Source organism: Lepisosteus oculatus, chromosome 14 (assembly GCF_040954835.1).
Source record: "Lepisosteus oculatus isolate fLepOcu1 chromosome 14, fLepOcu1.hap2, whole genome shotgun sequence".
Classification (NCBI taxonomy): domain Eukaryota; kingdom Metazoa; phylum Chordata; class Actinopteri; order Semionotiformes; family Lepisosteidae; genus Lepisosteus; species Lepisosteus oculatus.
This window is the reverse complement of record NC_090709.1, coordinates 28,234,435-28,261,413: the sequence shown is the minus strand read 5'-3', so window position 1 is coordinate 28,261,413 and position 26,979 is coordinate 28,234,435. Positions and strand designations below refer to the sequence as shown.

Below are 26,979 nucleotides of genomic sequence, written 5' to 3'. Positions count from 1 at the left end.
TCTCTAAAACGAACAAGAAAAAGAGGATTTTCGGAGGGCAATTACACTGTGTTTATATAGAATAACTGATTTATGAGCAATCTAATTTCTTGTTCGTTTAAAACAGTGAAATGTCAGCTGCAAAAGATCGCACCAGAAACAGCACTCTCTCTGCCTGTCATAGACGTTCAGGAAAGGCTGAATGAAGTCATGTCAAGTACAATAATTCGGTCATCAATTATTGGACAGTATATAAGGAGGATAAGGATTTTGAAGTTGACTCGAAATCTGATAGGTAACCAGTGCAAGGACTTGAAAACAGGTGTAATGCATCCCTGATAGGATTCTTGCTGTCATATTCTGAACATATTGAAGATTGCTCAGTGTGGATTTAATTTCCCCAGTGAACAGGATGTGCATTTATTAATTCTAGAAAAAAAGCCTTTCTTGATTTCTCTAGTTCTTAGTTTCTCTAGTTCCATTTAAAATAAACTATTATTCCACAATGCAGAGTATTACATGGCCAGTATTTACAAATGATATTTGTGATTTAAAGAAATTAACACAAGCAGCTTTTGGAGATTTAAGTGTTGGCTGAGTTATTGCAGGATAAAAGACTAGAGATGTTGGCAAGAAGAAGATAATTTGGGGAAAGCTGAGGAATACACTTATAACAAGAAGACTTCCTAATGGGGTTAGGCATACTTTTAATGAAGATGATGAAGTTAACAGACTATATGTTTATATAGATACTGAAATAAGGATTTGTATTTTAGATTATGTGTAGTTGCTGGCATTGAACTGTGTGTTGGATGTACATGAATTGAAGGAATGGGCAAACATAGCTGATGCGGATCCACAGAGCCAGCATTTTAAGATGTTTATAATTAGAGGCAATTTGTTTAAATAACTAGGTATGGATACTGATGTGCAAGAGAGGTGGAAAGGCTGTTTCCTTAAACCAGCACTATAAAATATTTTATTCTCAGTGAGATGCTGCCATTTCATAGTGGGTTTCTAACACTGTGTATAGTTCCATCCACACAGTGCCTTTACTTCCATTTCTAATCTCTTTATCCAGTACAGAGGATTTGGAGCCTATCCCAGTAAGCAACGGACACAAGGCAGAATACACTCTGGACATAGCGCCAGTCCATCACAGGACAGACAGACACAAACACACACACACCAGGGCCAGTTTTCCCATAAACCAATTAACTTACCAGTATGTTTTGGAGTGCGAGAGGGAGTCATATCACACATATGGAGAAAAACCATGTAACCCAGAGAGAACATGTAAACCCCACACACACAGGATGGCAGGAATTGAACCTAGGACCCCAGTGCTGCATGAAAGCAATGCTAACCACTTCGCCACCATTATAAATGGATGGATATCTTAGTTATCTTTCTAGTTCACAGGTTTGCATGCATAATTTAATTTTGAAAGCCACTGAGACATCAGGTACTACTGTTGTATTTATGAAAAAGAAACAAAACAAAAAACATACTAACAACTGTGCCATCCTACTCCTTAGTTAATACATTTTATTATTCATTAACAGTAAACATTGTTAGAAAAATATTTTGAATTATATTTAACCCTATTTTTTCTTTAGTTTTGTATTTAACTTATTATATGATAGTCAGACTTAATGTATATTTGAACAATGAAAATATATTTTTACAAGATTTTACATTAAGCACTTAAAATTAATATGGTTAACAATAGTAAACTGTAACATGCTGTAACAAGATCAGTTAAACTGCGAAGAAAATGCTTTCAGAGAAAATGTTTCAGGTGTGAAGAACATAGATCTCCAATGCAATTTCAACCAAACCTGTTCCCACACACCCTGCCCCCACTACCATTAGAATATACACAAGGCACTGAAATCTTTCGAGCTAATGATCAGGTGACCCAAGAGAGAGCGAGAGAAACACTAAGGGGTGCGGAACCAGGGAACTATTTACATGGAAAACGGGCGATCTCCCCAGACTGTCCGCCCGTTTCACTGTTACCTGGATACCTCTTTATTTAGAACTCACTAACACTGATTTTTAGTTTAGAAGGATTCAAGTAGGGTTTTAGATGAAAGGCAGCGACCTTAATCAAGCCCAAATCATAACTGAACCCATTCAGAGCCTACATTACATTTTAGCGTTTCATTCTGACCAGAAGACCCTCACACCTGAAGAAGGGGGAGGTGTCTTTCGCTGGAAATCTCGCCTGCTTCTACTTTACGAGTACAACTCCCTCTCTGCCGGAGTGCTGGCTGTGACGAATTATACCGGTTTCACAGGTTTCAATCACAGACCATGTGACATGGGAGTCAGGAAACTAACACACAGCGCCACCGGATTTGATAATGCTATAAAAACGCTATAAAATAATGCGACTAGGCACAGAACAAGTTTACAGCACAGTACAATAATAAATGCTGACCATGACTTTAGAAGCATAAATTGCCTTACACTCAATTTAAACACAAGCTGTCTTTAGCCCTCTAAGCTGGTTCATACAGAAATGTAGAGATCCAGGCTCAGAACACACAGCTTCATTAGCAAATACATATGCATAAAACATACATAAAACTAGAGAAGACGTTTTACAGAGGATGGATTTTTAGAAACATCCCATCAGTGGCATCACTGAAATCAACTCCTAGGTACTGTAACTGTCATGTGGATAGTTTCACAAGAATCAGACAAAGGTTTAAGCATCGCTTGTTCTAGATAAAACTGCAAAAAAAAACCAACAACCCATAATGTACTTCTTTGCGGGTCTGTTTGCCCAAATCATATATTCACAATGTGAAATCTAGAAAATAATATCATGTAACCAAAATCCGCAATATGGAAACAGAACCTGTGTAATTGTTGATAGATGATGTACTCGTAACATTTTTTCAAGACGAACTACAACATTTAAAAAATGACTTGTATGTACTTGATATCTCTAATCAATCCACGGGTCCCAGCACAAAACGAAAGTAAAACGCATACCATTTTGCGCTTCTTATTAGTTGCTCAAAAGTAATTTGACCGTATGAAATGCATAATATAAACCTAGAAACATATACGTGAGCAGTACTTAAGCACTGTAGTATCGGTGTTAAGACATACCTCTCAAATACTGTAAATCAAGTTAAAAATATCTCAAGACCGATTCTGGTCATAATGAAACCATGTTTCCTGTATGTTTTCTTTAAAGTACTGAGACCAACCATATACTGTATGTTTATGTTCCAAAATTAATATCGTTTATGGCCTTCACACGCGTTGCAGTATGCTCCTATTCTTTTTATGCTCAGCTACTAAGATTTCCCTTCAGTGATAAAATTAGATATGAATATTCAATACGTAAACGGGCACAGTTAAGACATTAAATATACATATACATACTGTATACAGTACAGTTTTCATACAGTAATATGTTTATGTTCCTAAATCAATCTCTTTTATGAGCATGTGAAAGGCATGGTGAATCGATTCTCAAAAATTACTGTACTTTGCATGATTGGAAACAAATGCGTGATTGCGAAATGCTGTGGTGTTACTTTTACAAAGACGGTCAATGAAAAAAAGAATGTTGACCAGGGCAATACTTTGAGTTTACACTTACAGCTTGTCCAAGGTCATTCATTATTAGTACTATTAGTAATATCTTCGTTAAAGACTTTGATGGCCACAGCTCAAACATGAGAGGTTGAGCTTTATTAGCTCCACCTTGCGGAAATTCCGGATACTATTATTTTGCTTGTCGTATTATAGGAGAATTTACGGTAACTCGCGGTATTTACCGGTAGCTTGCGGTAGACTGCGTACAGCGTACCGCAAAATAATGCGGTATCGCCCACACATTTTGAATGGCTGCATCTGTACATGCAAGACATCTGTAAACGAAGATGTAATTACAGTCAAATTGGCAATTAACAGAAAACCACAATTGTATAATATTATTTCTCTATGTCGATGATCAGTTGAAGGATTTGAAGAAACAGCAGCGATAGCAGGTGATTTTGGTTTTGAACCCATCTTTACACCTCAATAATCCATTTGTCCTCGAAAAAAGAAAAGACAGGCATGTTTTGAGTCTCATAATGATCATCTTCTCGATCCAAAGAAACATATAAATTTGATTCCTTCCGTAGTATTTTGGATTTTCTTACGAAGATCTCATGAAGTATTGCCAGGATCTATATTTAGCTTTCGGTAGCGATAACACTGCTGATATTGATTGAGTAGAAATCTATGATGTATTGACAACTTTATCTGAAGCGAGAAGTCCTAGAACGCTGCCTATGAAGTGTTAGGATTCATACCAAGATATACTTTTTGTTTTCAACCCAAAATGCTGCTATTGCATTACACATTATATGAACATTACCAGTTTTGGTAGCTTCTCTGCATGATTTTTCAAAACTGAAACTAATTACAAAATTATTTAAGATCAACCATGACAAAAAATTATAAATCAGGACTAATATTAATATCAACTGATGTTACTACAGAAAAAAAATATTTAACTGAAATATTAATAAGACTATGCAAGCCTAAAAAGTAGAACAATTAAATTTATATAACTTTTTTTTTTTGAGAAATGGGCTCACACACCGGAAGACACTAACGTTTCTCTTCGTTAGAGTATGTGAATAACAGTTTAACCCAAAATGTTTGGAGTCCAGAGGGAGGACTTGCTCGCTGAATGATCTCTCAAGAAATCCCTGGTGAGATTCAACAGGTGTTTTCTTCAACAGCCACTAAAAGTCTGATGACCTTCTCTGGATTTCCTGAATATGACGTTCAATTAGTTCAAATCATTTGGTAGTTAACAGAACGAAATGCTTTGGAGGTACATTTAAAACAGCAGAGCAAGACTGTAGCACTTCGTGTGTGACTGAATTTAATTGTGTAAACCTGGCTCTCTATGAACAGGAGCAAAGAGTTTTCACTCAACAGAAGATTGCGATGAGAGCACAATAACATAAGACATCTGGAGATGCCAGGGAGTGAACTCAGGACTTCATCCATGAAAAGCACGCACTTTACCACTAAGCTACATCCCCTACGGCACAGATGTGTGATCAGGTAACACATCTCCTGAAACTTTCATTCGAGATAGGAAGCGTGCTCTTAAACACCAAAACACTCAAAAAGGAAGAAGCAGATCTCTGTACACAAGACGGTAGTGCGATATTAGAATTTCTGAGTTCTTGACGGATTCAAGCTCCTTCTCAGAGGTCTTTGCTCCCCAAATAACTTTGTATCTGAGGAAGAGCACCACGGAAAAAACCCAACTCAACAAGAGAGCGCGTTGGTTGCTCTTGCTCTTAATGCAAGGAGCTGTTTTTTTTTTTTCCTCGCAATAAGCATTATTAACCAGAAACAGCAGCACAGGTAGGTCGCATTTGTGATTATGTCACTTCTCTGCTTCAGCAAGGTCAATAAAAGACTCTGAAAGTAGTAAAGCAAAACTGAACTCAAAATCATATTAGGAATTCTGAGTGATATCTCCATACAGGTAATCCAATAAGAACGTTGAAATATTTGAATATCATCTCTCTGTATATTGCGCTGCTTTTTACCCAGAGTAAAACTATTGGATTGAAAGAATGCTAACCGCTGGGTTAAAATGTATAGTTGTTATTTGGAGAAATCTGTAAACTCGTGATCTTATATGTTTTAAAAGACAGCACAGGAAAAAACACACACACACAGGTACTAATACACGAGGATACATTTATTAATACATAGAATATGCATATAAACCTAACAGATCTTATCGAGAGGGTTATCAGAATACAAAAGGTATATATTCAGTCAGTTACAAAGAGTTACATATATCAAGAGGACATACGTTCAGTATATAATTCATTTAGACCGTTTCGTAAATGCACTTGGTTATAACTTCTACATTGGATACTCAAAACAAGTACATAACTCTTAGGAATTAAATTGATATTAACTGGTTGGAATAACAATTGAATTCTCGAGTTGTAATGCATTGAAGTTGAATACTCATCCAATCTCTGGGGATTCAGATCTCCTGCGGGCACAAAAAAAATGTTGTAGGCTGTTGCTATCCAATCCACGCTCTCTGGCTAGGTGCCAGACTGTGCTGTGCAGCTTGCGACGGTGCGCTGCTGATGCTCACTGACCGGCTAGTTAGTGTTGGCTTTAACTAGCAAAGTTTGTGCACAGGAGAAAAGATGACTGTGGATCCCAGCAAGTCAGGAAAAGGACCGGTTTGTTCCCGATGAAGAGCTAGTTCTGAATAGTGATTCAGCTGTCCACAGTTCTGACCTGTTCACGAGGCCTGCTGCTGGTGCTAACCTCGGGTGGATCCTCTGGTTACTCTCTGCCAACCTCCGCTCTAGACTCTTAGAACAAAGGAAAGTTCTGGCACTCGGACACACTGGCCGTTCGGTTGGTGTCCAGGCTGAGTCTCAGGATGGTCAGGAGGCGCGCTGCGAGAATGTCCTGCCCTTGGGAGCCTTCTGCTCCTGGGCCGTCCTGCCCTGGAATTCTCCTTTGAATTCCCTTTAGAAAAGTCCACAGAACCCTCCCCAGAATCTTCCTGAATCTCTCAGGCTCTCTGTGTTGCCTGTTTTTACCTGGAGGAACTTCAGCTCATTGATTGGCTGAAAGTTCCATGGGCATCAGAGTCCCATGTGGGTTACTCGGCCCTACCAGTCCCTGATTGGTTGATCAAGGTGAGATATGAGTCACATACTCCTGACACTTAGGAATGCAGTCCAGATGTCCATCTGGCACTCCCTAGACAGATAGGCGCCAATGGATGACCATTGATCATGATAGCCAGGCTTAGCTAAGTGCATCCCCCTTTGGGAGCTGTCCTAGGAAACCTTATCAAAGGAAACCTTAAATCAGCCTGCATGAATAGTTTCTCTGTGGCTGCACCACAGAGATGAACAGAGCGATGAGGCCTAATTTGGGAAAGCTCAGAAACACTTAATTCTGCCTTATTAATAAGCCTCGCCGCTACACCGAGCTAATTGATAAAGCCCACCCAGTGCATACTCTAGCAGAACGTCAAAGAACATTCACCTTTGTACCCAAAGAAACCACAGGAACAACATCAGGAAGCACAATCAATTGCCCTTTTAAATCTTTCCTGTAAGGTATGCTATGTGAATTCATGAAGTTAATCCTCTGATCTCTTTTGAGCACAAACAAAGTATTTCTGATGGAGCGCTATGTTCAAAGATTTAATAAGCTTTACCCCTGCCAACGATTCGGCGTGAAGAATTAAAAGTTTCACAGACAAAAGCAGCTCAACACCACAGCCAATATTACAGTAAATGTACTTGCCGGTATACTATCATGTGCACTGCCAGAAAAGTGATCTCGGCAGACGTTGTTCCCTACATAAAGCTGAACGTGCCAAAGAGAATTTCTGTAGAGAAAACAAAATATTTTTTCTGCCTTGATGTTAAGCTGACAGCCTGTCTTTTAGAAAGTCTATCTCTAAACACCTACGCAGCCTAACAAAAAGCACTTTTACTGATCGTATTGCAGGTCTTAAAACATTAACATTTGGCAGCAGTGGGATTCAAACCCACACCCCCAGAGAGACTGGAGCCTAAATCCAGCGCCTTAGACCGCTCGGCCACGCTACCTTCCCATGCTTAGCTTCCTCACATTGCTGGCTTGGGAAATGCCGGGGGCTTCAGCTCTTGTCGTTGGATCTAATGATATCATGTGGAAGTGACTGCACCTTTATCTTCCGAGATGCTTTCAATAGCACAAACGCTACTTTCACCGGCACAACCAGCAATAACGAAGGAGGTGGGTTTCATCCTTTGTGCTGTTTATAGGGGTGCAACTCTACAGTGATCTACTGACTTGAAGAGCAAAAATCAAAATCCTCTGCTACTACAGTTGCTTTTTTCATAGTTTCTTCAAATCCTTCATTTGAACGTAGATTTTGAAGGATATTGATGATAATACCACATAAATTGTGGTTTTCTTATGATTGCCAATTTTTTTTCAAATACCAGCCTTTTTTACAGTTCCTTGCGTGTTTCACAAGGTATAATAGCCCTCCTCGCATCCTCAGCTAACATATTTTAAAATTACAATAGATTATACAGCATGCATGTTTACATTTATATTAAAATTAAAGTAAATATACAAGAATACATACAGTGCTAACCCAATAATTCTTGTCAGGTTCTCCAACAAATCTGCGTTGTTATATTAACATGTTTCAGCTGAGGGTGCAACAGGAGTATAAATTAATTTTCCCGCCAGCCATTCAAAGACCAAATTCCATGAGTGAACATTATTTTCTCAGAAGTTGCCGGCATTGGACTTTGCCGGTGGTGTTGAATTATGTCCACAACTGTTGTAGTAGTTCCTTCTTGAAATTCGACACATGCAAAGCATTCGTAATATCATAGGTGTTAAAGTTCGCTGAGTCTATTCGAGTCATGGTGTGTATCCCTGCCTATCACTGGAAGACGGGTAGCTTTTTTACACTCAGATTCCAATCTTCAATGCTTTGTGTGAGAGCTTACATAACTTTCAGTTTCTCACATTTTCTGACGACTGTTCCAAAGGGGCACCCTGTCAATTCCGAATACTTTTCAAAAATCTGCCTACATGTTTGATTATTGTCATTTCATTTCGAAAAAGTTCAATATTGATCATAATTAAAGAAAATAATGATCACGAACAAAAAAGGGATAAAGATGCGAGTCGATCTTGAATCACAGCTGGGTGACACGGGCTTCTGTTCTGATATGGTTGTACGAGAAACAGGAGGAATCGCCAATCTCCTATAGAACATGAGTTGAATCAGGAGTGAGACATTTCGTATACTCGCGCATATGTCAACGCCTGACCTACATCGTAAAACTAACATTAAGTTGTCAGAGATGTTCATTTATATACAAACAAGAGACCAAGTAATAATTCTACATTAGTTCAGGTGGGTAAACCTGAACTAACTAATAAACCTATTAATAATTCTACATTAACGTGTCCTACACTGATCAGACTAATTGACATGGTCTAATTCTGAGCCTGTGCAGTTCATGCTAATTACAACGACAGTTCTGAACCCTCATCACCGACCTGAGCACAAGTTCAGCTGTTCTCCAGTTTTGTTACGCATGGTTTTTCATTGCAATTGAGTTCAGAGCTGGAGCTGATCTCCAGACAGTACAGTGTTTTGGGTAAGTTGTCGAAATTCGCATGAGGCTGCAGACAACTTACCCAAAGTGTTTTCTATAGCTTTCAGGTGCAGTTCATTTATATAAAAGAATGTAAGTGGTATAAACGCAACAAGCCAGACGGCAGGCCAACCTATAATTTTCTGACGCGAGGCCTGACGCGTTATTCATTACGCCACTGACCCTGCTATTGCAGTACTAAAAAAAACACATTTTCTACATTTATGTCTGTTTAAAAATCACTCTAAAAAAGACAAAGGGTTTGTGTGTCGCGCTAAAAATCCTTCGGCTGAGACGTAAAACCGAGGTTCTGACTCTCTGTGATCATTCAGGAGAATGGTGGTGGTGGAGGGGAATCCCCATTACCTGTAAAGCGCATTGAGTGGAGTATCCAGAACAGTGCTATATAAGTGTAAGTGATGATGATTATTATTATTATTATTATAATGTAAAATGCAATCAAAAATAAAAAAATATCAAACTTTGATTCAAAATAGATTAATGTAAAAACTGATAAAGCTAATGCTTTTTTCAGGGCTATATCTACTTTTTTTTTTTAAAGCGAAGTCTGTCGCGATTGTGGAAGTTAGAGAATGTGTACCAGCGGGTGCCTTCATATAGCGAGCGCCAGTCTCACCTGTAGCTGCGAGAAGGTTAAAAGCACACAAGTGATCTGTCTTTCGTCAAAGCAATTGCCGGAGCAGTAAGACGCAGAGCACCATCTAGCAGCTGTAGGCGATGTTCGGGGAAGAATTAATTCTGTTTTTAGCACAGGGAGTGAGAATGAGCTCAGTCCGGCTCCCAGCAGAATCCATCCTGGTTTGGTTACTGTCAGACTGTGTGTCTGATGCTCTTGGGATCGCAACTTGAAAAAAAGAACAAAAACAATTGCTCACATCGTGTGAATTCCACGAGAGGAAGGGAAGATATCACTTTAAAGATTGTGTTTCTGCAACATTTCGTGCACAATACGCCGTATTTTACAAGAAAACAATGAGCCCTTTACACGCAGCCTGGGGTATTTTCCACTTTTATATTTTTGCCACTTTAATGATAATGATAATGTTTCTTTATTAGCCCTATACAATTTCTTGCATTAGGAATTTGTCTTTTCGCATACCTCAGCTTTTCTCCATGGAGACACAGATGGGGAGAGAAGCTTGGGGTCAGAGCAAAAGTCTGCCATTGTACGGCACCCCTGGAGCAGTTAGGGTTAAGGGCCATGCTCAGGGGCCCAACGGAGTAGGATTCCTCTGCCGGCCACGGGATTTGAACCAGCAACCTTCCAGTCACAAGCGCAGATCCTGAGCCACAGAGCCACCACTCCGCCCCTGTGCCCCTTTATATCGAACCTGTTATACTCCCAAAAGTGAACAGTAGCTTGTACTTTAAAAAATGTACAATTCACCGCTGGTATAAACAGATGTGTGCCTTGTTTGCCTTTGTAAGCATTTGTTTAAAAAATAAGTTCACAATATGTTAAAAACACAAAAAGCACAAACTTAATAATACAACGATACAAAATCAAAACCAAATCTTAAAGCCAATTAAGTACCTATCCTTTAAAAACAGAGAACACCATTATATCTACAATACAAACATGACATTTGTATCAACTTTTGAATTACTGTACAAAGCAGACAGAGTAGTCCCTGAATTCAAAGATCAGATCTTGGCCAAAACAAGACAATCAGACGTGAGCTGAATTCGGAATAAGAGCCTCTGCTTCGTCGTTTACTGAGCTTTTGATCAACGTCTGGGTGAATAAGATTGGCTATTTTAACTGTTTGATTGAAGTACACAAAAAGCACCTTTTTTCGAGCTGGAGTCGAACCAGTGACCTAAGGATTCCCCACTGTTTCTATTACAGTCCTCTGCTCTAATAACTTATCTATCGAACTGATAGCAAGTGTGACTCTCTGGCACGTACTGCTGAATGTAGTGAAATGTTCCGGGTGATTTCAATTCCAGTTCGACATCAAGTTTCCATTTACTTTCTTTAGTCTTGTTTACCTTGAATTTAAACAACGAACCAGGATTCTACTGTATAAACTTCCGGGGATATTACAAAATGATGGGGCATCAATCATTCCAGGTGGAAATTGACTCCTTTTTTTTCTCGAGGGATCATATTAAACATTTCATTAGGATCGAGAGGAGGATCACTATGAGACACAAAACAAACAGTTTCTTTCTGTCTTTATTAGAAAGTAGCGTTTGTGCTACATTAATATATTTTCGGAAATATAGAAGTTGTAAATTTTAAAATTTATATTTGAATCGAAATGTGGTTTTGAGTTAAATATTAGCGTGTTCATGTAATTAGTTTGTTTGTCATTACTATATATATATTGCCATGTTACTAGAATTTGTAACTGAAGTTGATTAGTTGTGTTTTATATGATGATTAGCCATTTGTTGATTACAATATTGTATATAATGTATAATTTGAACTATATATTTTTCAGGTGTGAATAATTGTATATTTTCAGAATAAATTTCTAAAACAAATCATTGGCTTTATTTATTAGTTTCTACACCTATAAAATCTGTCTTTGTTGTATAACAGACCTTTAACTATATATATATGTGTAATAGTCCTCTAAATTTATCCGTATAATAGAATTCCAGCCATTTACGTATAATGAACATATAACCATAGACATATAATTGACGTATAACGATAGACTTATATTAGAATTTCATTCTAGAGCAGTTACGGAGCACATTTATACATCTAAGGTATGCGTTTAATAGTTGTATATTCTACATCTTTCGCCCACTGGGATGTGCCAATTTTAATTTAACAAGATGCACATTTTCTAATGCAGCCTTCATTACAAGACAGTTTATTTCTTGAAAGCATGTTATGTAAAAAAGAGAAAAACTAAAATAAATGGATGACAATATTTCAAAGCTGAAGATTTTACTTTTGAAAAATTGACGTTTTATGTATGCAGATGCATTCGCTGGTTTTAGAACTTTGCTGTGCTTCCTGAGTCGTTTTCAGTGTTATAAACTGGGTGTGGAAGTAGCGATCACTTTGTAGAGCAGTTGATAGACTGGAGCTGTTCAGACTACTCTTGTTATTTCTCAAATGCTTCCATCATTTTTCTTTCACGCTAGGACGCGAGTGTATAGATGTGTTTGGTTTTCGTTTCACTGATTCTCATTGAAGATTTGGGAATTAACGACGAAAGAATTAGTTGCCTCGAAAAGCAGAAGGTTTAGTTCACAACGATCTTGAAGACAAGCCCATGTAGAGTAGCGTGTGATGATTTGTACTATGAAAGACCAAGAGCTCAAAGTGACGTCTGGGTTTACCGTTTAGACTTTTCATCTCGGGTGCACTTTTAGAAAGTAAAGATAGAGCAGGTGTGTTGAATCTATGACAGTGGCGCAGCAGAAGCGTGCTGGGTCCATAACCCAGAGGTTGATAGTTTGAAGCCATCTTCTGCTATGTGATTGCGACAAAACTGAAGTCATGCTTATTGGTACCCCCCATCAACTTTGTAAAGCCAGTACTGTAACCCTATGGCTCTCTACTTGAGCTTCAATCAAAATTGAAAAACCTTGGGGTTATATCCGATTCTGGCTTAACATTTGACCCACATATTCAGCATACTGTCAAAAACATATTTTTTTCACCTTAGAAATATCGCAAGACTACGCCCTATGCTATCATTAACTGTGGCTGAAAAGCTGATCAACATATTTGTATTCTCTCGAATTGACTACTGCAATGCTCTACTCGCTGGGGTATCTAAATCTACTCTGAACAAACTGCAGTATGTCCAAAATTCAGCAGCCAGAATCCTGACCAGGTCTAGTGCATGTGTTCACATTACTCCTATCCTGGAGTCCTTGGACTGGCTTCCGGTCAAATTCCGCGTAGATTTTAAAATCCTCATGCTCACCTATAAGGCTCTACTCGCCCTACTCACCACCTCGCAACCTCCGCTCTTCAAATTCTGCCCTCCTTACTGTCCCACAAGCCCGTCTACGTTGTATAGGTGACAGGGCCTTCTCCTGTTTTGCCCCCAAGCTCTGGAACTCTTTGCCCAAGGATATTAGAGAGTCACCTTCTCTAAACTCCTTCAAATCCAGACTCAAAACCTTATTCTTCAGAAAAGCCTTTACTTAACTGGTTCCATTCTCCACCCCTCTGCTCTACTTAGTACCACCTTCCACAGTCTCCTCTATTGTTATTGTTGTATTGTTGTAATTGTAATTGTGTCTTATCTTGTGTATTCTTCTTATTTATTGTTGTTTTCTTATTTATTGTTATTGTCATCCTGTAATGCGCTTTGCGAAGCCACTTTTAAATTCGCTATATAAAATAAAGTTTATTATTATATTATTATTATTATGTATATTTCACTTTTTTATATCAACAGTATCCCAGTTAATTTTTTAGCCTCGAAAAGATGTTCAGACACAATAATAATAATAATAATAATAATAATAATAATAATAATAATAATAATAATAATAATAATAATAATAATAATAATTGCTTACACTTATATAGCGCTTTTCTGGACATTCCACTCAAAGCGCTTTACAGGTAATGGGGTCTCCCCTCCACCAGGACCAATGTGGATTCCTTTCCCTGATCCTGCTGGTGGAACTCAAGAGATCCAGGGATCCAGTCACTGTCTGGGATCTTTGCCCATCAGTCAAACACACAAAATCACAGGTAATAATAATAATAAACGTTATTTTATATAGCGCTTTTTAAGGTGGCTTCTCAAAGCTCTTTACAGAATGACAACAACAATAAATAAGAAGAATACACAAGATAAAACACAATTACAATATATAGAGGAGACCATTGATGGTGGTACTAAGAAAAGCAGAGTGGTGAAGAATGGAACCAGTTAAGTAAAAGCTTTTCTAAAGAAGAGGGTTTTGAGTCTGGATTCGAAGGAGTTTAGAGAAGGTGACTCTCTGATATCCTTGGGGAGAGAGTTCCAGAGCTTGGGGGCATAACAGGAGAAGGCCCTGTCACCCATAAAGTGAAGATGGGCTTGGAGGACAGTTAGGAGACCAGAATTAGAAGAGTGAAGGTTGCGAGGTGGGGAGTAGGGCGATAATAGTTCAGACAGGTACTGAGGTGCCAAGCCATGCAGAGCCTTATACAATAGGTGAGCATGAGGATTTTAAACTCCTTTTATTTCTCGAGGGATCATAAACATTTCATTAGTATCGAGAGGAGGATCACCATGAGACACAAAACAAACAGTTTCTTTCGGTCTTTATTAGAAAGTAGCGTTTGTGCTACATTAATAATATTTTCGTGGAAATAAAGAAGTTGTAAATTTTAAAAATTTATATTTGAATCGAAATGTGGTTTTGAGTTAAATATTAGTGTGTTCATGTAATTAGTTAGTAATTAATTAGTTTGTGTTTGTCATTACTATATATATTGCCATGTTACTAGAATTTGTAACTGAAGTTTACTAGTTGTGTTTTTTATGATGATTAGATATTTCAATACAATATTGTATATAATGTATATTGTATTATGTACAATTATATTGTATATAATGTATAATTTGAACTACATATTGTTCAGGTGTGAATAATTGTATATTTTAAGAATACATTTCTAAAACAAATCATTGGCTTTATTTACTAGTTTCTACACCTATAAAAATCTTTCTTTGATGTATAATAGACATCAAAGAAAGATGTCTATTATACATCAAAGATGAGCAGTGTGTGTCGTGTTCACAGCTGATAACTAGAAGATGTCTGGAAGAGGCAAAGGCAGAAAGGGACTCGGGAAAGGAGGCGCTAAGCGTAACCATAAGGTTCTCCGTGACAACATCCAGGGAATCACCAAGCCCGCCATCCGCCACCTGGCTCGCCGTGGGGGAGTGAAGCGTATCTCTGGGCTGATCTACGAGGAGACCCGCGGGGTGCTGAAGGTGTTCCTGGAGAACGTCATCCGCGACGCCGTCACCTACACCGAGCATGCCAAGAGGAAGACCGTCACCGCCATGGACGTGGTGTACGCGCTGAAGCGCCAGGGCCGCACCCTGTACGGCTTCGGAGGCTAAACAGGAGCGGAGCTTCACTACCGGACCCCGACGTATAAACCCAAGTGACCCAGTGACATTTGTCACTGCTGAGGTTGCTTTATGGGTCTATTTTCTATACTGTGCTGATCAATTGGAAATCAAATTGCAAAAAAGACCCGTTCCCACACCTAAGGTCAAATATTAGGAATCAAAACTGCTCGAGTGTATGGAAGCACACAGCTTTATCAAGATTTCCAAGTGCAAGATCTTTTTATTCATAAAAGACCCTATTTATGTTGTATGAGCAATATTAATATTAATACAGAATCTTTTTTCACCAAATAAATGGGCTTCCTGACTTCAGAAAGCCTTCTAGACAAATACTAAAAGAGCAAAAATTCAATTTGGTAAATGAAATGAAAACACATTCCCTACCAAACCTTGAGTACATGTAATTCAGGATGATAATACAAAACCATTTATAATTTAACAAATAAAACCTGTCAACTGGTAATCACCACTTATCATAAAAAAATAAGTAGCAATACACAGTAGGGGACTCTTGGGTGCAAGTTAAATCCATGCAAGAAGGGGGTGTAGTGTTATATTTCCAAATCAGATATGCAAATGAGAGATCTGGCCCAGCCAATCTCAAAGCTCCCTTGGTCTGGAATGGAGCTGCTCCCCTCTTCTAGTTATTCACACTGGAGTTAGGTTACATATTAGCACATTTCATCTAACAGTTGCTGCAGAAACAAAAACGTAAACAAATGACCTGGAATGTGACCACACCTATTAGAATGTAGTTCAACAGATAACTTGTAAACCTTGTCATAAGATTTTTTTTTGTTCTACAAAATATACTTTATTCCACAAAAAAAACATCTCAAAAGGAACATCTCACACATATTAACACTCCATGTAATAAAAAACAACGGCGGAACGGAGATTGATTGTCCGTTAACAATCTTTGCAAGTGGGGGCGGATTTGCGCAATTAAGAGAGTCCTTCCAAACCTACCACTTGCTATTGTCCTTTAATCCCTGTATAGGGCCCAAAGTCCATTCCAGCACTCCCTCGCCGTGGGGAAACCCCATTTGGCGACGTGATGCTTCGTCCTCCTCCTGAGGTCCGCCAGGATCCTCTCCTCCAGCTCCCTCGCCCCCCACTTTATGTTGTGCCGGATGAGAGTGTTCCTCGCCTTCCACAGTCCTTGTTTTGAGAGGGACAGTAGCAGCCCCCACAGGTCCTGTGTCCCCTTGTCCAGTCCGGTGGGTGCCAGCACCCAGCAGAATGTACTGGTAACTGAGCACCGCATCCTTTCCCAGGAGTTGCATAATGTTGTCCATTCTGCCCCACACCGCCTTGGCGAAGAGGCAGCTCCAGAACACGTGCTCCTGAGTCTCCTCGACAAAACACGTGTCCCGGGGGCAATGCGGATTCCTGGTTAGCGAGTGTCTGTAGAGGACCTCTCTGGTAGCCAGTCTCTTGTGCACAGCCATCCAGTTGAGGTCCTTCAGTTGGTTGTCAAGTTCTTTGGGCTGTGTCCTTTCCCAGACTTGTCTGGGAACCTGCAGCCTTTCGTCAGCGACCAAATGCCCCCTCACCTCTTTGTACAGGGCTCTGTGGTTGGTGCAGAGCTCTGGCTGTCTCGTGGCCTTGTACCTCCTGCTCCACTTGACAGCGTGGGTGTAGAACTTCGGTCGCCTCTCTGCCTTGGGCCCAGTGTTTGACCACTGGACCAAGTGCCTCATCGGGACGGAGAGCCACAGCCTGACAAAGTACTGGTACTTGTGGCCAATGGGCTCCTGCAGCGCCCGACAGAGGTTGCAGTAGAAGATGCAGTCGAGTTTCAGGGGGAAATGTGGGACATCTCGAACCCCTTCCTCGACCGGCTGACACATCCGGTTTCTCGTGATGTACTCGTAATTGCCGCCCCAGACGAAGCAGAAGATCATCCCTTGCAGCGCTCGTCTGAGTCTGGCCGGCAGCGGGTACACCACCGCCAGGTAAACCAAAGCCGGCAGGATGTCTGCTTTCAACACCATCACTTTCCCTGTGTAGGACAGCGACCGCGTTTTCCACAGACCCAGCTTCGCATTCACCTTGGCGATCCTCTTGGTCCAGTTATTGGTCTCATTGTCCTGGCTCTGGAAGGAAACCCCCAGTATTCTGAGCATCGCCTGCCTCCACCTCCATCTGCTTTTCTGAAAAGAGCTCCGTGTAGAAAGCAGTGGCCGCTTCTACCTTGTCGCTCTCGTCCAGCACTTCCTCTCCATCTCCCCATCTCAGGCCGTGGATCACCCTCTTTTTTTGGGCTCCTCGGACCTGATTGAGTTTGCGGAGCCTCTCCTTCAGGTCCCGTGCCCGGGCTGAATTGAAGGCTCCTCCCCCGTTAGCCGAGCTGTACTCCTCCTCTAGTTGTCTCTGGAGTCGTGCAGCTTCCTTCCTCTCCCTGGCCGCCTTCCGTCTGCAGTACGTCTGCGCCAGGGTTCAGGTCCTGTCTTTCACCGACTCCCACCATTCCACCAGGGAGCTGTAGCCGTCTCTCAGATCGACCCAGCTCGCGTAGTCTTTACGGAACAGTGCCTTGAAGTCGTCTTCCTCCAGTATCTCCCGGTTCAGCTTCCAGTACCCACGACCGAATGCCGGCAGGTTGGTGTTAGCCACCACTGTCAAGCGCTCGTGGCTGGAATACCACTCCGGGGACACCGTCGCCGACTCCAGGGAGCAGGTCGTGTGCAGAAAGATGTAGTCCAGGCGGCTGCACACTCCCCGGGAGTTTTTCCATGTTGTTCCGGCGTCGTTAGGGCGGCACCATCTGAAACCGTCTACCAGGGAGAACTGCTTAAGTAGCGATTCCAGCTCTGCCGAGCTAGCGTCGCTCCCCTTCTCTCGGTCGACGTTGAAGTCCCCGCCAAGCACCACCTGTCTGTTGGTGGTGCAGCAGCTGGCCAGGTCAGCAAACACTTCCTTCAGGATAGAGGGTTCTGTCAGAGCATAGACGTTAATTGCTCTCAACTTCTGCCCCCTCCAGTCGATGTCTGCGACCAGGATCCGGCCCTGCACCACCGGGAAGGAGGAAACCAGATTCATCTCTGGGTCTCCGAGGAGGATTCCCACTCCAGAAGAGTGGACCCCTCCTACGCTCCAGCATGATTCTCCCTTCGTCCATTCCCTGGTGAATGTCAGCTTGTCGCTTTCATCCTTCAGGTGGACCTCCTGTAAGAAACAAACTGAGAAAGACTTTGAGGCCAGATCATGAAAGACTCCCCGTCTTTTCAACGGGTCTATTAGCCCTCTCACGTTAGTTGTTAGAAAGGTAAGTTTCACAATCATGATTAAACAAGTGAAAGTTGAACCTCCTCTCTTTGTGCTTACAGTGGAAAACTTGGGAGTCTACATCTGGGCACTGTTTAGCCTAGATGTAACTCCTCTCGTTCGGGTCCTGGGGGGAATATGCTGGGCTCCCTCCAGGTCTCGCTGGGGACTGAAAGGTAAACATGCTGGACAGGTCCAGCTCTACCATCAGTCCCGGCTCCAGGGCGGCTTCAAAGTAATCCTCGTCTTCCTTGAGGATACTCTCCACCACCGCTTTGGGAAGGCTTTTTTCTTCCCTTTCTCTAGGAGTTTCGGGGACCTCCAGTTGCTCCTGGGCCTTGGGGGAGGGGGTTCCGACTTCCTGCGCTGCCTCTTCATGTTGTTCATGGGCCTCGGGGGAGGGGGTTCCGACTTCATGGGCTGCCTCCTCCTGTTGTCCGTTGGACTCGGGGGGGAGGGTTTCCATTTCCTGGGCTGCCTCCTCCGGTTGTTCCTGGGCCTCAGGGGAAGAAAGTTCCGTTTCCTCTAGGACGAGGAAACGGTTCTCCCTTACCACTCTTTTCTTTTGTCCTTCCGAAGGTGGATCCGCCCTGCATCTCTTCTCCCGCTTTCTCTTTCCCTTCTTGCTGGGAGTTATTAGGGCCCTTTCTCCGGTCAGCCATTTTGTCCGTCGTCCTGGCAGCCATCTTGTGGCACTGGTGCAGCTGGGGGTGTGGCCTCGGAAGTTTCGGTTCTCTGCAGGGGAGGTGCGGGTTCTTTGTTCTCACCTCTCTCCCTTTGTCTTGAGACCGGTTTCTGCCGGCCGGCTTCCACCACCTGCACAAACGAAGGTTTGTTTACCTTGCATTGGTGAAGGAGGTGTCCCTCGGCGCCTCATCCATTGCACTTTTTGGCTGTCCGGCAGGTTTTTGCCAGGTGCCCCTCTTTGTTACAGTTGTGACATCTGACGATGTCACACGTGTTCTCCTTGTGGCATCCTGGGGTAGTAAAGGTACCCCCTGTCGGATCCGAAGTTGAAGCAGGCCGGGGGGTGCTGGAAACCGTCGATGCCCTCTGGGTCCTCTTTCAGGAGGACTCGGTACTGGCGTTTGCCATACCAGACACCGCAACTGTCCCTGATCTCCGTCGGTTTGCCCACCACAGTTACATACCTCCCTAGGTACGCTGTTACCAGTTCCATTGGTTTGTAGGGGTTGTATGTGAGGACTGTGATGGTCCTCTGGTTTGTCTTCCTCATAGGCTCCGGCCTGAAATCAGAGAAACCGGGGTGCTTACCTTTTTCTCTGATCATTTTCGTTGCCTTTTCATATGAGGCGTCCGTGGCCATGTAGGCCTCCATGTATCTCTCTGCCTTGTTGTCTTGCAGGCAGTAGAGATCTCCGGCCACCAACTGCAGGATCCCTCTCAGGAAGGTAATGAAAAAGGATTTCACAGTTGGCATCGTCTCTGTTTTCTTGGTCCAGTGGAACCGGATCAGTGTCTTCTTGTCTGCCATCTGGAAAGGAGAAAAAAGAAAAAAGGAGAGAAAGAGAGAGAGCAAGGTCCTGTGGAGAGGGGGGTTTAGCTGCTAAAGGAGCAGGGAGGGAGCCCTGGCCTTTGTCCTTGTGGGCAAAGCCCAGCTAGGTGCAGGCGCAGGAGGAGAGAGAGAGGGAGCGGATAATGCTTCCGAGTCTCGAGGAAGAAAGCAAGCACTGCGGGCAGGCCACGAGTACCTACTCCCAGCCAAGAGGCCAAGGAGGCGGAGCAAGAGAAAGGGGGAGGGGAGAGGAGAGAGCAGAGAGAGAGAACGTTACTGCCGGATCCCACCCAGCTCAGCTGCTGCTTGGCCTTAACCCCCTAGGCTCAACCTAGGGCGATACCAGCTCAAGCACTCTTCAGGATCTTCGATCGCCTTCTAGAACTTTGGAAAGACAGGAACTGCGGGCATGCCACTTGAACTTGATCTTAGCCAAAAGGCAGATAAAATTGGATTCCAGCTCACTGGCCCTGCAAAACTTAGTTCAAGACTTTAAACTCTCAGACACATTTAGATGTATATATCCCACAACAGCAGGATATACATGGTCAGGGAGGAATAGCAGCTCCAGAATTGACTATTGCTTTGTCTCAGAGAGAGTGAAAGTTGTTGGGGTCACTCTTCAGCCTGACTTCTTCTCAGATCACCAAGCTTTAGGGTGTAGAGTGGAACTCCAGGGCGGGACTGTCTTTGGCCCAGGCCTCTGGAAACTCAACACAAAGCTGCTAGAGAACGAGGGGGTAGTATCCCGCTACAAGGAGAAACTATCACAGTGGCTGTCCTTGCAGTGTCTGTATGGGTCAGTAGGAGAGTGGTGGGAGGAGGTGAAGGTGAGGACAAGGGCCTTTTTCATGGCTGATGGAAGGAAGGCTGCCAGACGGAGAGGAGTGTTAGCCAGGAAACAGAGGCAGCTGCAGCGTCTCTACACGATGCTGCACAGTGGCTTCGATGTGCTTGAGGATATCACCCTTTTAAAAAAGGACATCCGGAGCATAGCGGAAGAAAGTAGTCGAGGAGTGCTGTTAAGAAGCTGAGTGCAGTTCTTGGAAGAAAATGAGAAGTGTACTCACTTCTTTTTCAGGAAAGTGGTAGGTTCCAAGTCTGTCATGGAAAGTGTAGTTGATGAGGAGGGAAGAGAGAGTACAGAGCTGAGTGCTATCCTCTCCTGCATTGAGGCCTTCTTGTCACGGACGTCCAAGGGGCCTAACCGTGGGTAGCAGGAGAGCGGAAAAAGACCCATATGCGTAGCGGCGAGACGGGAAAAAGGCCCGGGCTCACTAGTGCAAAGAGTTCAGGAATGCCGTATAGAAACCTGTGCCCTCAGGGAGCGGACGTGGGGCGCCCTGGTGCTAGGCGGGTCTCAGGACATCCAAACGTCAGTGCTGAGCGAGGACAGAGTGCAAGACCCGGAAATATTTAGCCCAAGGGAAAGAGAGGGACAGGAAGGACAGCAGACCAGAAACTAGGGACAGGACAGAGAAGGACCGCCCTCTGGCTGCAGAGGGCGTGACACTTCTACACAAGACTGTACAGTTCTACAGAGGTAAAGGATGAAGAAATTCATTTTTTTACCTCAAAGCTAGAAAACGTTTTGAGTGAAGAAGATGGGGAAGTATTTGAGGAGGATTTGACAGTAGAAGAGCTGAGAGGCTATGGAGAGCTTACAGAAGGGGAAAACTCCGGGTGCTGACAGGCTCCCTAAAGGGGCATCTGCTTTACTACTTGCACGAATGAAGGCAAGAAAAAGCCAATCGACGTGAACGAACGGCGCTTTACAGAGGAGTACTGCCTGACTGGATCGTTGATGAACGACAGAGGCCACTCCGACCTCTTCTCGGTTTTCTTCAATGACTTACTAAGCATCTTCTTCACATTCGCCCATGCAGGGGAAGCCAGTTACACCAAAGCAAACGCAGGAAAGTGCATTTCAAGCAGAGACCAGGAGGGACTTGTTTACACCGAGAGTGGTCGGAGAATGGAACAATGCGCCCAGCCCTGTTGCTGGAGCCGATTCTTGATGAGATCTTGGGCTCACTAAGAGGCCCCCGCTGGATGCTAATCTTTCTGTTGTTCTTGCAGGTCCTGCGCTGCTTTTGAGCCGACAGAGCTCGTCCTGGTCTGTCGGCACAGCCCAATTGCAAATGATCGGCTCCACGTACAGAAGGAACGTGCGTTTGGTACAAGAGTGCACGAAGGCACCGGAAATACATTGGGAACAAACGACCGGTCGCTCAAGACCTCTGTGAAGTACAGGAGCGTGCAAAACGATGCTGTTTCCACCCGGTCTCGAACCGAGGACCTTTCGCGTGTTAGGCGAACGTGATAGCCGCTACACTACGGAAACCTGCAGGGACCGTTGCTGGTGTCTCGCTTGCGTTTCGGGCTGAGAAAGGGACGCGTCACTTTAGGCAGGGGGCGCTGGAGAGAAGAACAAAGGGCGCGATGAAACAAAATGCCGAAACCTGGGATCAAACCAGGGACCTTTAGATCTTCAGTCTAACGCTCTCCCAACTGAACTATTTCGGCGGTGCGCAGAGCCCACAGCCACCTGCTCCAGCCTTCCTGTGTTGCGGCATGAGCGCACCAAGAGTAGCGGGAGAGTGTTGCAGGAACGTCACTCAAAAGGAAAGCCACCCAGGTGCGCCCTCTGAGCTCTGTCCAGCGCATCTTCCTCGCATGGACTCCTGCCTGCGACGGGCAGGAAACAATTAGCAAGAACAGAACGACACCCCATGGGTGTCTCATGACCACACCTTAGGTTGTGACACGTGCAGGTGTGAGGGGTTGCCGGGCTACTTTGGAGCAGAGCTTGGGCAGAGGGGGGGCGGGAAAGCAGACAAAGAGGTGACACCTCAAGGTCTGCACGATCACAGCTCTCCTCCGCCCCAGGCTTCCGCTCGATAAGCTACTGGACACACCCGCCCCTCCTCACACAGACCGTGGAAAAGCCCCCGAGTGGGAGGGCTCTCTCTTCCTCCCAGGAGCTCTTGGACACAACGCACAGACAGGGCGCGGGGAGCCGCCGCCTGCAAACACGGCTCCAGGCAGGACTCCACTCCGCAGGAGCCGCAGAGCAGAGGAGATGGGGGCAGCTTAGCTCCTGTGCAGAGACCTGAGCTGTTGTTGCTGCGGACGCTGTCTTTTCTGCACTCGGGGTAGGAGTGAATGTTGAGTTGCCCTTAGAAATGAAGCAGAGCACTTCAACGGCACGGGTGTGTGTGTGCGTGCGCCCTGGTGATTCTGGGAGACAGATCGAACCTGGGCTAAAAGAGAGGGGGCTTAGCCCTCTTCCATTTGGTAGTTCAAAGTTGTACAACCCATTTGTATCTGCTAGGCGGCACAGTCGTCGTCCACAAAGAAGGCTTTGAAAAGCGTCAAAGGCAAGTCATTCCGAGTTGGTCGTTTGTGTTTTCCGTTCAGACGCGAAATGCTGAAATGATCTCTCGGCTCCTCGGTTGTCATTTCTGCTCCGTAAAGGAATCACAGCACTCGTCGCCTTCCAGCACGCTGGGTCGGGACACGATGCCGGGGGTCGGAGCGTGCGATGTCTTCCTCGTTAGTATAGTGGCAAGTATCCCCGCCTGTCACGCGGGAGACCGGGGTTCGATTCCCCGACGGGGAGTAGCTTTTCTTTCACCTCCTTAGACAAAGGACTGCCTTTCACTTCTCTGTTTTCTTTCACAGCGTCGTGCACCTTTTCATTGCTCTCGCTTTCAGAGCCTCCGCACGGCACACGACTCGACTTCAGGAAGCACATTGAAGTGAAAGCAGGAAGCGCTGCAACATGCACTGTGCAGATCCCGCCACACTAAGAGGTGAGTGGGTCTGTTCGATGCACAAAGAACGCTTTGATAAGCGTCAAAGGCAAGTCATTCCGAGTTGGTCGTCTGTGTTTTCCGTTCAGACGCGAAATGCTGAAATGATCTCTCGGCTCCTCGGTTGTCATTTCTGCTCCGTAAAGGAATCAGAGCACGCATCGGCTTCCAGCACAGTGGGTCGGAACACGATGCCGGGGGTCGGAGAGAGCGATGTCTTCCTCGTTAGTATAGGACCTGTCACCTGTCCCCACCTGTCACGCGGGAGACCGGGCTACATCAGGACGCGCATTGAAGTGAAAGCAGGATGCGCTGCGACATGCACTGTGCAGATTCCGCCACACTAAGAGGTGAGTGGGTCTGTTCGATCACAGCGCTAGGCGAATCCCCAATCCCCTTTTGTGCGTGGCGACAAAAGGGGTGTGTTTCCACCCGGGACCTTTTGCGTGTGAGGCGAACGTGATAACCACTACACTACGGAAACGGTGGTAAGACGTGCCCAGCGGCCCAGCGCTGAGCTTCGCCAATGCGATTCAGCTGCTTCCAGTGCCTTTATTGGAGTGCGCTGATGGACCGTGCTCTCTCTCCAGAGACCAGCACGCCTGTCATGGACGGAGCAGGAAAGGCGGCGCCACATTTTACAGCCCTCTCCACGCAATCGACGAAATCGTGCTACTGAAGTGGAGAAAATCGCCTCTCCAGAAAGTGCAAATATCATCTTGGAGAGTATAAATCCTATTGCCGAAGGTCAGCCCTGTCTACCAGAGTAGCCCTCCCACAGTGATGATCAGCTCGTCTCACACGCGAGAAGTTTCGGTTGGAAACAAGCGCCCCCTCTTCTCGCACGTTTTGCACGTTCGAGTGGTTTTAATGCAGCTCCTTCGTACACGGTGCTGATCTTTTGGAAAGCAGGAGGCAAAACCGACACGTTCTCATACCGGGAGTCGAACCCGTGTCGCCTGGGTGAAAACCAGGAATCCTAACCCCTACACCATATGGCAGCGAACAACCACGTTGTTCTCGGCATCATGCAAGCAAACTACATAAATATGAGAAAACACGCAAGAGAGTTGTCACTCAGAGTGTCGAAGGGTCGATGTATACTGGGGCTCAGTTGAAATGCAACGTCAGGACTTTTCCGAATTATGTCACACAAAGATAATTTACTACTTGCACGAATGAAGGCAAAAAAAGCCAATCGATGTGAACGAACGGCGCTTTGCAGAGGAGTACTGCCTGACTGGATCGTTGATGAACGACAGAGGCCACTCCGACCTCTTCTCGGTTTTCTTCAATGACTTACTAAGGATCTTCTTCACATTCGCCCATGCAGGGGAAGCCAGTTACACCAAAGCAAACGCAGGGAAGTGCATTTCAAGCAGAGACCAGGAGGGACTTGTTTACACCGAGAGTGGTCGGAGAATGGAACAATGCGCCCAGCCCTGTTGCTGGAGCCGATTCTTGATGAGATCTTGGGCTCACTAAGAGGCCCCCGCTGGATGCTAATCTTTCTGTTGTTCTTGCAGGTCCTGCGCTGCTTTTAAGCCGACAGAGCTCGTCCTGGTCTGTCGGCACAGCCAAAATGCAAATGATCGGCTCCACGTACAGAAGGAACGTGCGTTTGGTACAAGAGTGCACGAAGGCACCGGAAATACATTGGGAACAAATGACCTGTCGCTCAAGACCTCTGTGAAGTACAGGAGCGTGCAAAACGAGGCTGTTTCCGCCCGGTCTCGAACCGGGAAATGCTGCTGGTGTCTCACTTGCGTTTCGGGCTGAGAAAGTGACGCGTCACTTTAAGTAGGGGGAGCTGGAGAGAGGAACAAAGGGTGCGATGAAACAAAATGCCGAAACCCGGGATCAAACCAGGGACCTTTAGATCTTCAGTCTAACGCTCTCCCAAATGAGCTATTTCGGCGGTGCGCAGAGCCCACGGCCACCTGCTCCAGCCTTCCTGTGTTGCGGCATGAGCGCACCAAGAGGAGCGGGAGAGTGTTGCAGGAACGTCACTCAGAAGGAAAGCCACCCAGCTGCGCCCTCTGAGCTCTGTCCAGTGCATCTTCCTCGCATGGACTCCTGCCTGCGACGGGCAGGAAACAATTAACAAGAACAGAACAACACCCCATGGGTGTCTCATGACCACAGCTTAGGTTGTGACAAATGCAGGTGTGAGGGGTTGCCGGGCTACTTTGGAGCAGAGCTTGGGCAGAGGGGGGGCGGGAAAGCAGACAAAGAGGTGACACCTCAAGGTCTGCACGATCACAGCTCTCCGCAGCCCCAGGCTTCCGCTCGATAAGCTACTGGACACACCCGCCCCTCCTCACACAGACCGTGGAAAAGCCCCCGAGTGGGAGGGCTCTCTCTTCCTCCCAGGAGCTCTTGGACACGACGCACAGACAGAGCGCGGGGAGCCGCCGCCTGCAAACACGGCTCCAGGCAGGACTCCACTCCGCAGGACCCGCAGAGCAGAGGAGATGGGGGCAGCTTAGATCCAGTGCAGAGACCTGATCTGTTGTTGCTGTGTACGCTGTCCTTTCTGTTCTCGGGGTAGGACATCAGGAAGCACATTGAAGCGCTGCGACATGCACTGTACAGATCCCGCCACTACTGGGCCCGATTTCCCCTGATCGAAACTGGGCGGAAACAGGCCCGTTTCGTTTGTTGCCACGCACACTGTTTGGGGATTCGCCTAGCGCTGTGATCGAACAGACCCACTCACCTCTTAGTGTGGCAGGATCTGCACAGTGGATGTCGCAGCGCATCCTGCTTTCACTTCAATGCATGTCCTGATGTACCCTGGTCTCCCGCGTGACAGGTGGGGATATTTGCCACTATACTAACGAGGAAGACATCGCTCTCTGCTTAGTGTGTAAAACACTTACTTGCAGCATTGTGGGTGCTGTGGTTTAAATGCTATTGGTTTGTGAACAGAATACCCCTATCCAAGTACATTGTGCCACATTAAATAAACACACGAGAAAAAGAGATTCAGAACGCAAAGCTGTGTCAGTGTTCTGTGTAAAAAATCGGTTTGAACATCATGGGAGCTGTTTTTAATAAGCTGCTGAGTAAAGAATATTTTAATCTTCCTGCTGTCAGTAGTATTGTGAATATAGTTGACT

At 44.7% G+C, this 26,979-nt stretch overlaps 1 protein-coding gene and 6 non-coding genes across 7 annotated transcripts in view; 1 reads left to right on the top strand and 6 right to left on the bottom strand.

Moving 5' to 3' along the window:
- Positions 1-26,979, bottom strand: part of LOC107076200 (antigen WC1.1-like) — a 455,354-nt gene that overhangs the window by 355,707 nt on the left and 72,668 nt on the right. The window lies entirely within an intron of this gene.
- Positions 7,541-7,622, bottom strand: trnal-uag (transfer RNA leucine (anticodon UAG)). The gene has a single exon. It is a non-coding gene; the product is annotated as a tRNA-Leu (tRNA).
- LOC138243783 (U7 small nuclear RNA) lies at positions 15,551-15,606 on the bottom strand. Its single transcript, XR_011192401.1, has one exon. It is a non-coding gene; the product is annotated as a U7 small nuclear RNA (small nuclear RNA).
- Positions 22,314-22,386, bottom strand: trnav-aac (transfer RNA valine (anticodon AAC)). The gene has a single exon. It is a non-coding gene; the product is annotated as a tRNA-Val (tRNA).
- On the bottom strand, positions 22,496-22,568 carry trnaf-gaa (transfer RNA phenylalanine (anticodon GAA)). Its single transcript has one exon. It is a non-coding gene; the product is annotated as a tRNA-Phe (tRNA).
- Positions 23,593-23,664, top strand: trnad-guc (transfer RNA aspartic acid (anticodon GUC)). The gene has a single exon. It is a non-coding gene; the product is annotated as a tRNA-Asp (tRNA).
- Positions 25,703-25,775, bottom strand: trnaf-gaa (transfer RNA phenylalanine (anticodon GAA)). The gene has a single exon. It is a non-coding gene; the product is annotated as a tRNA-Phe (tRNA).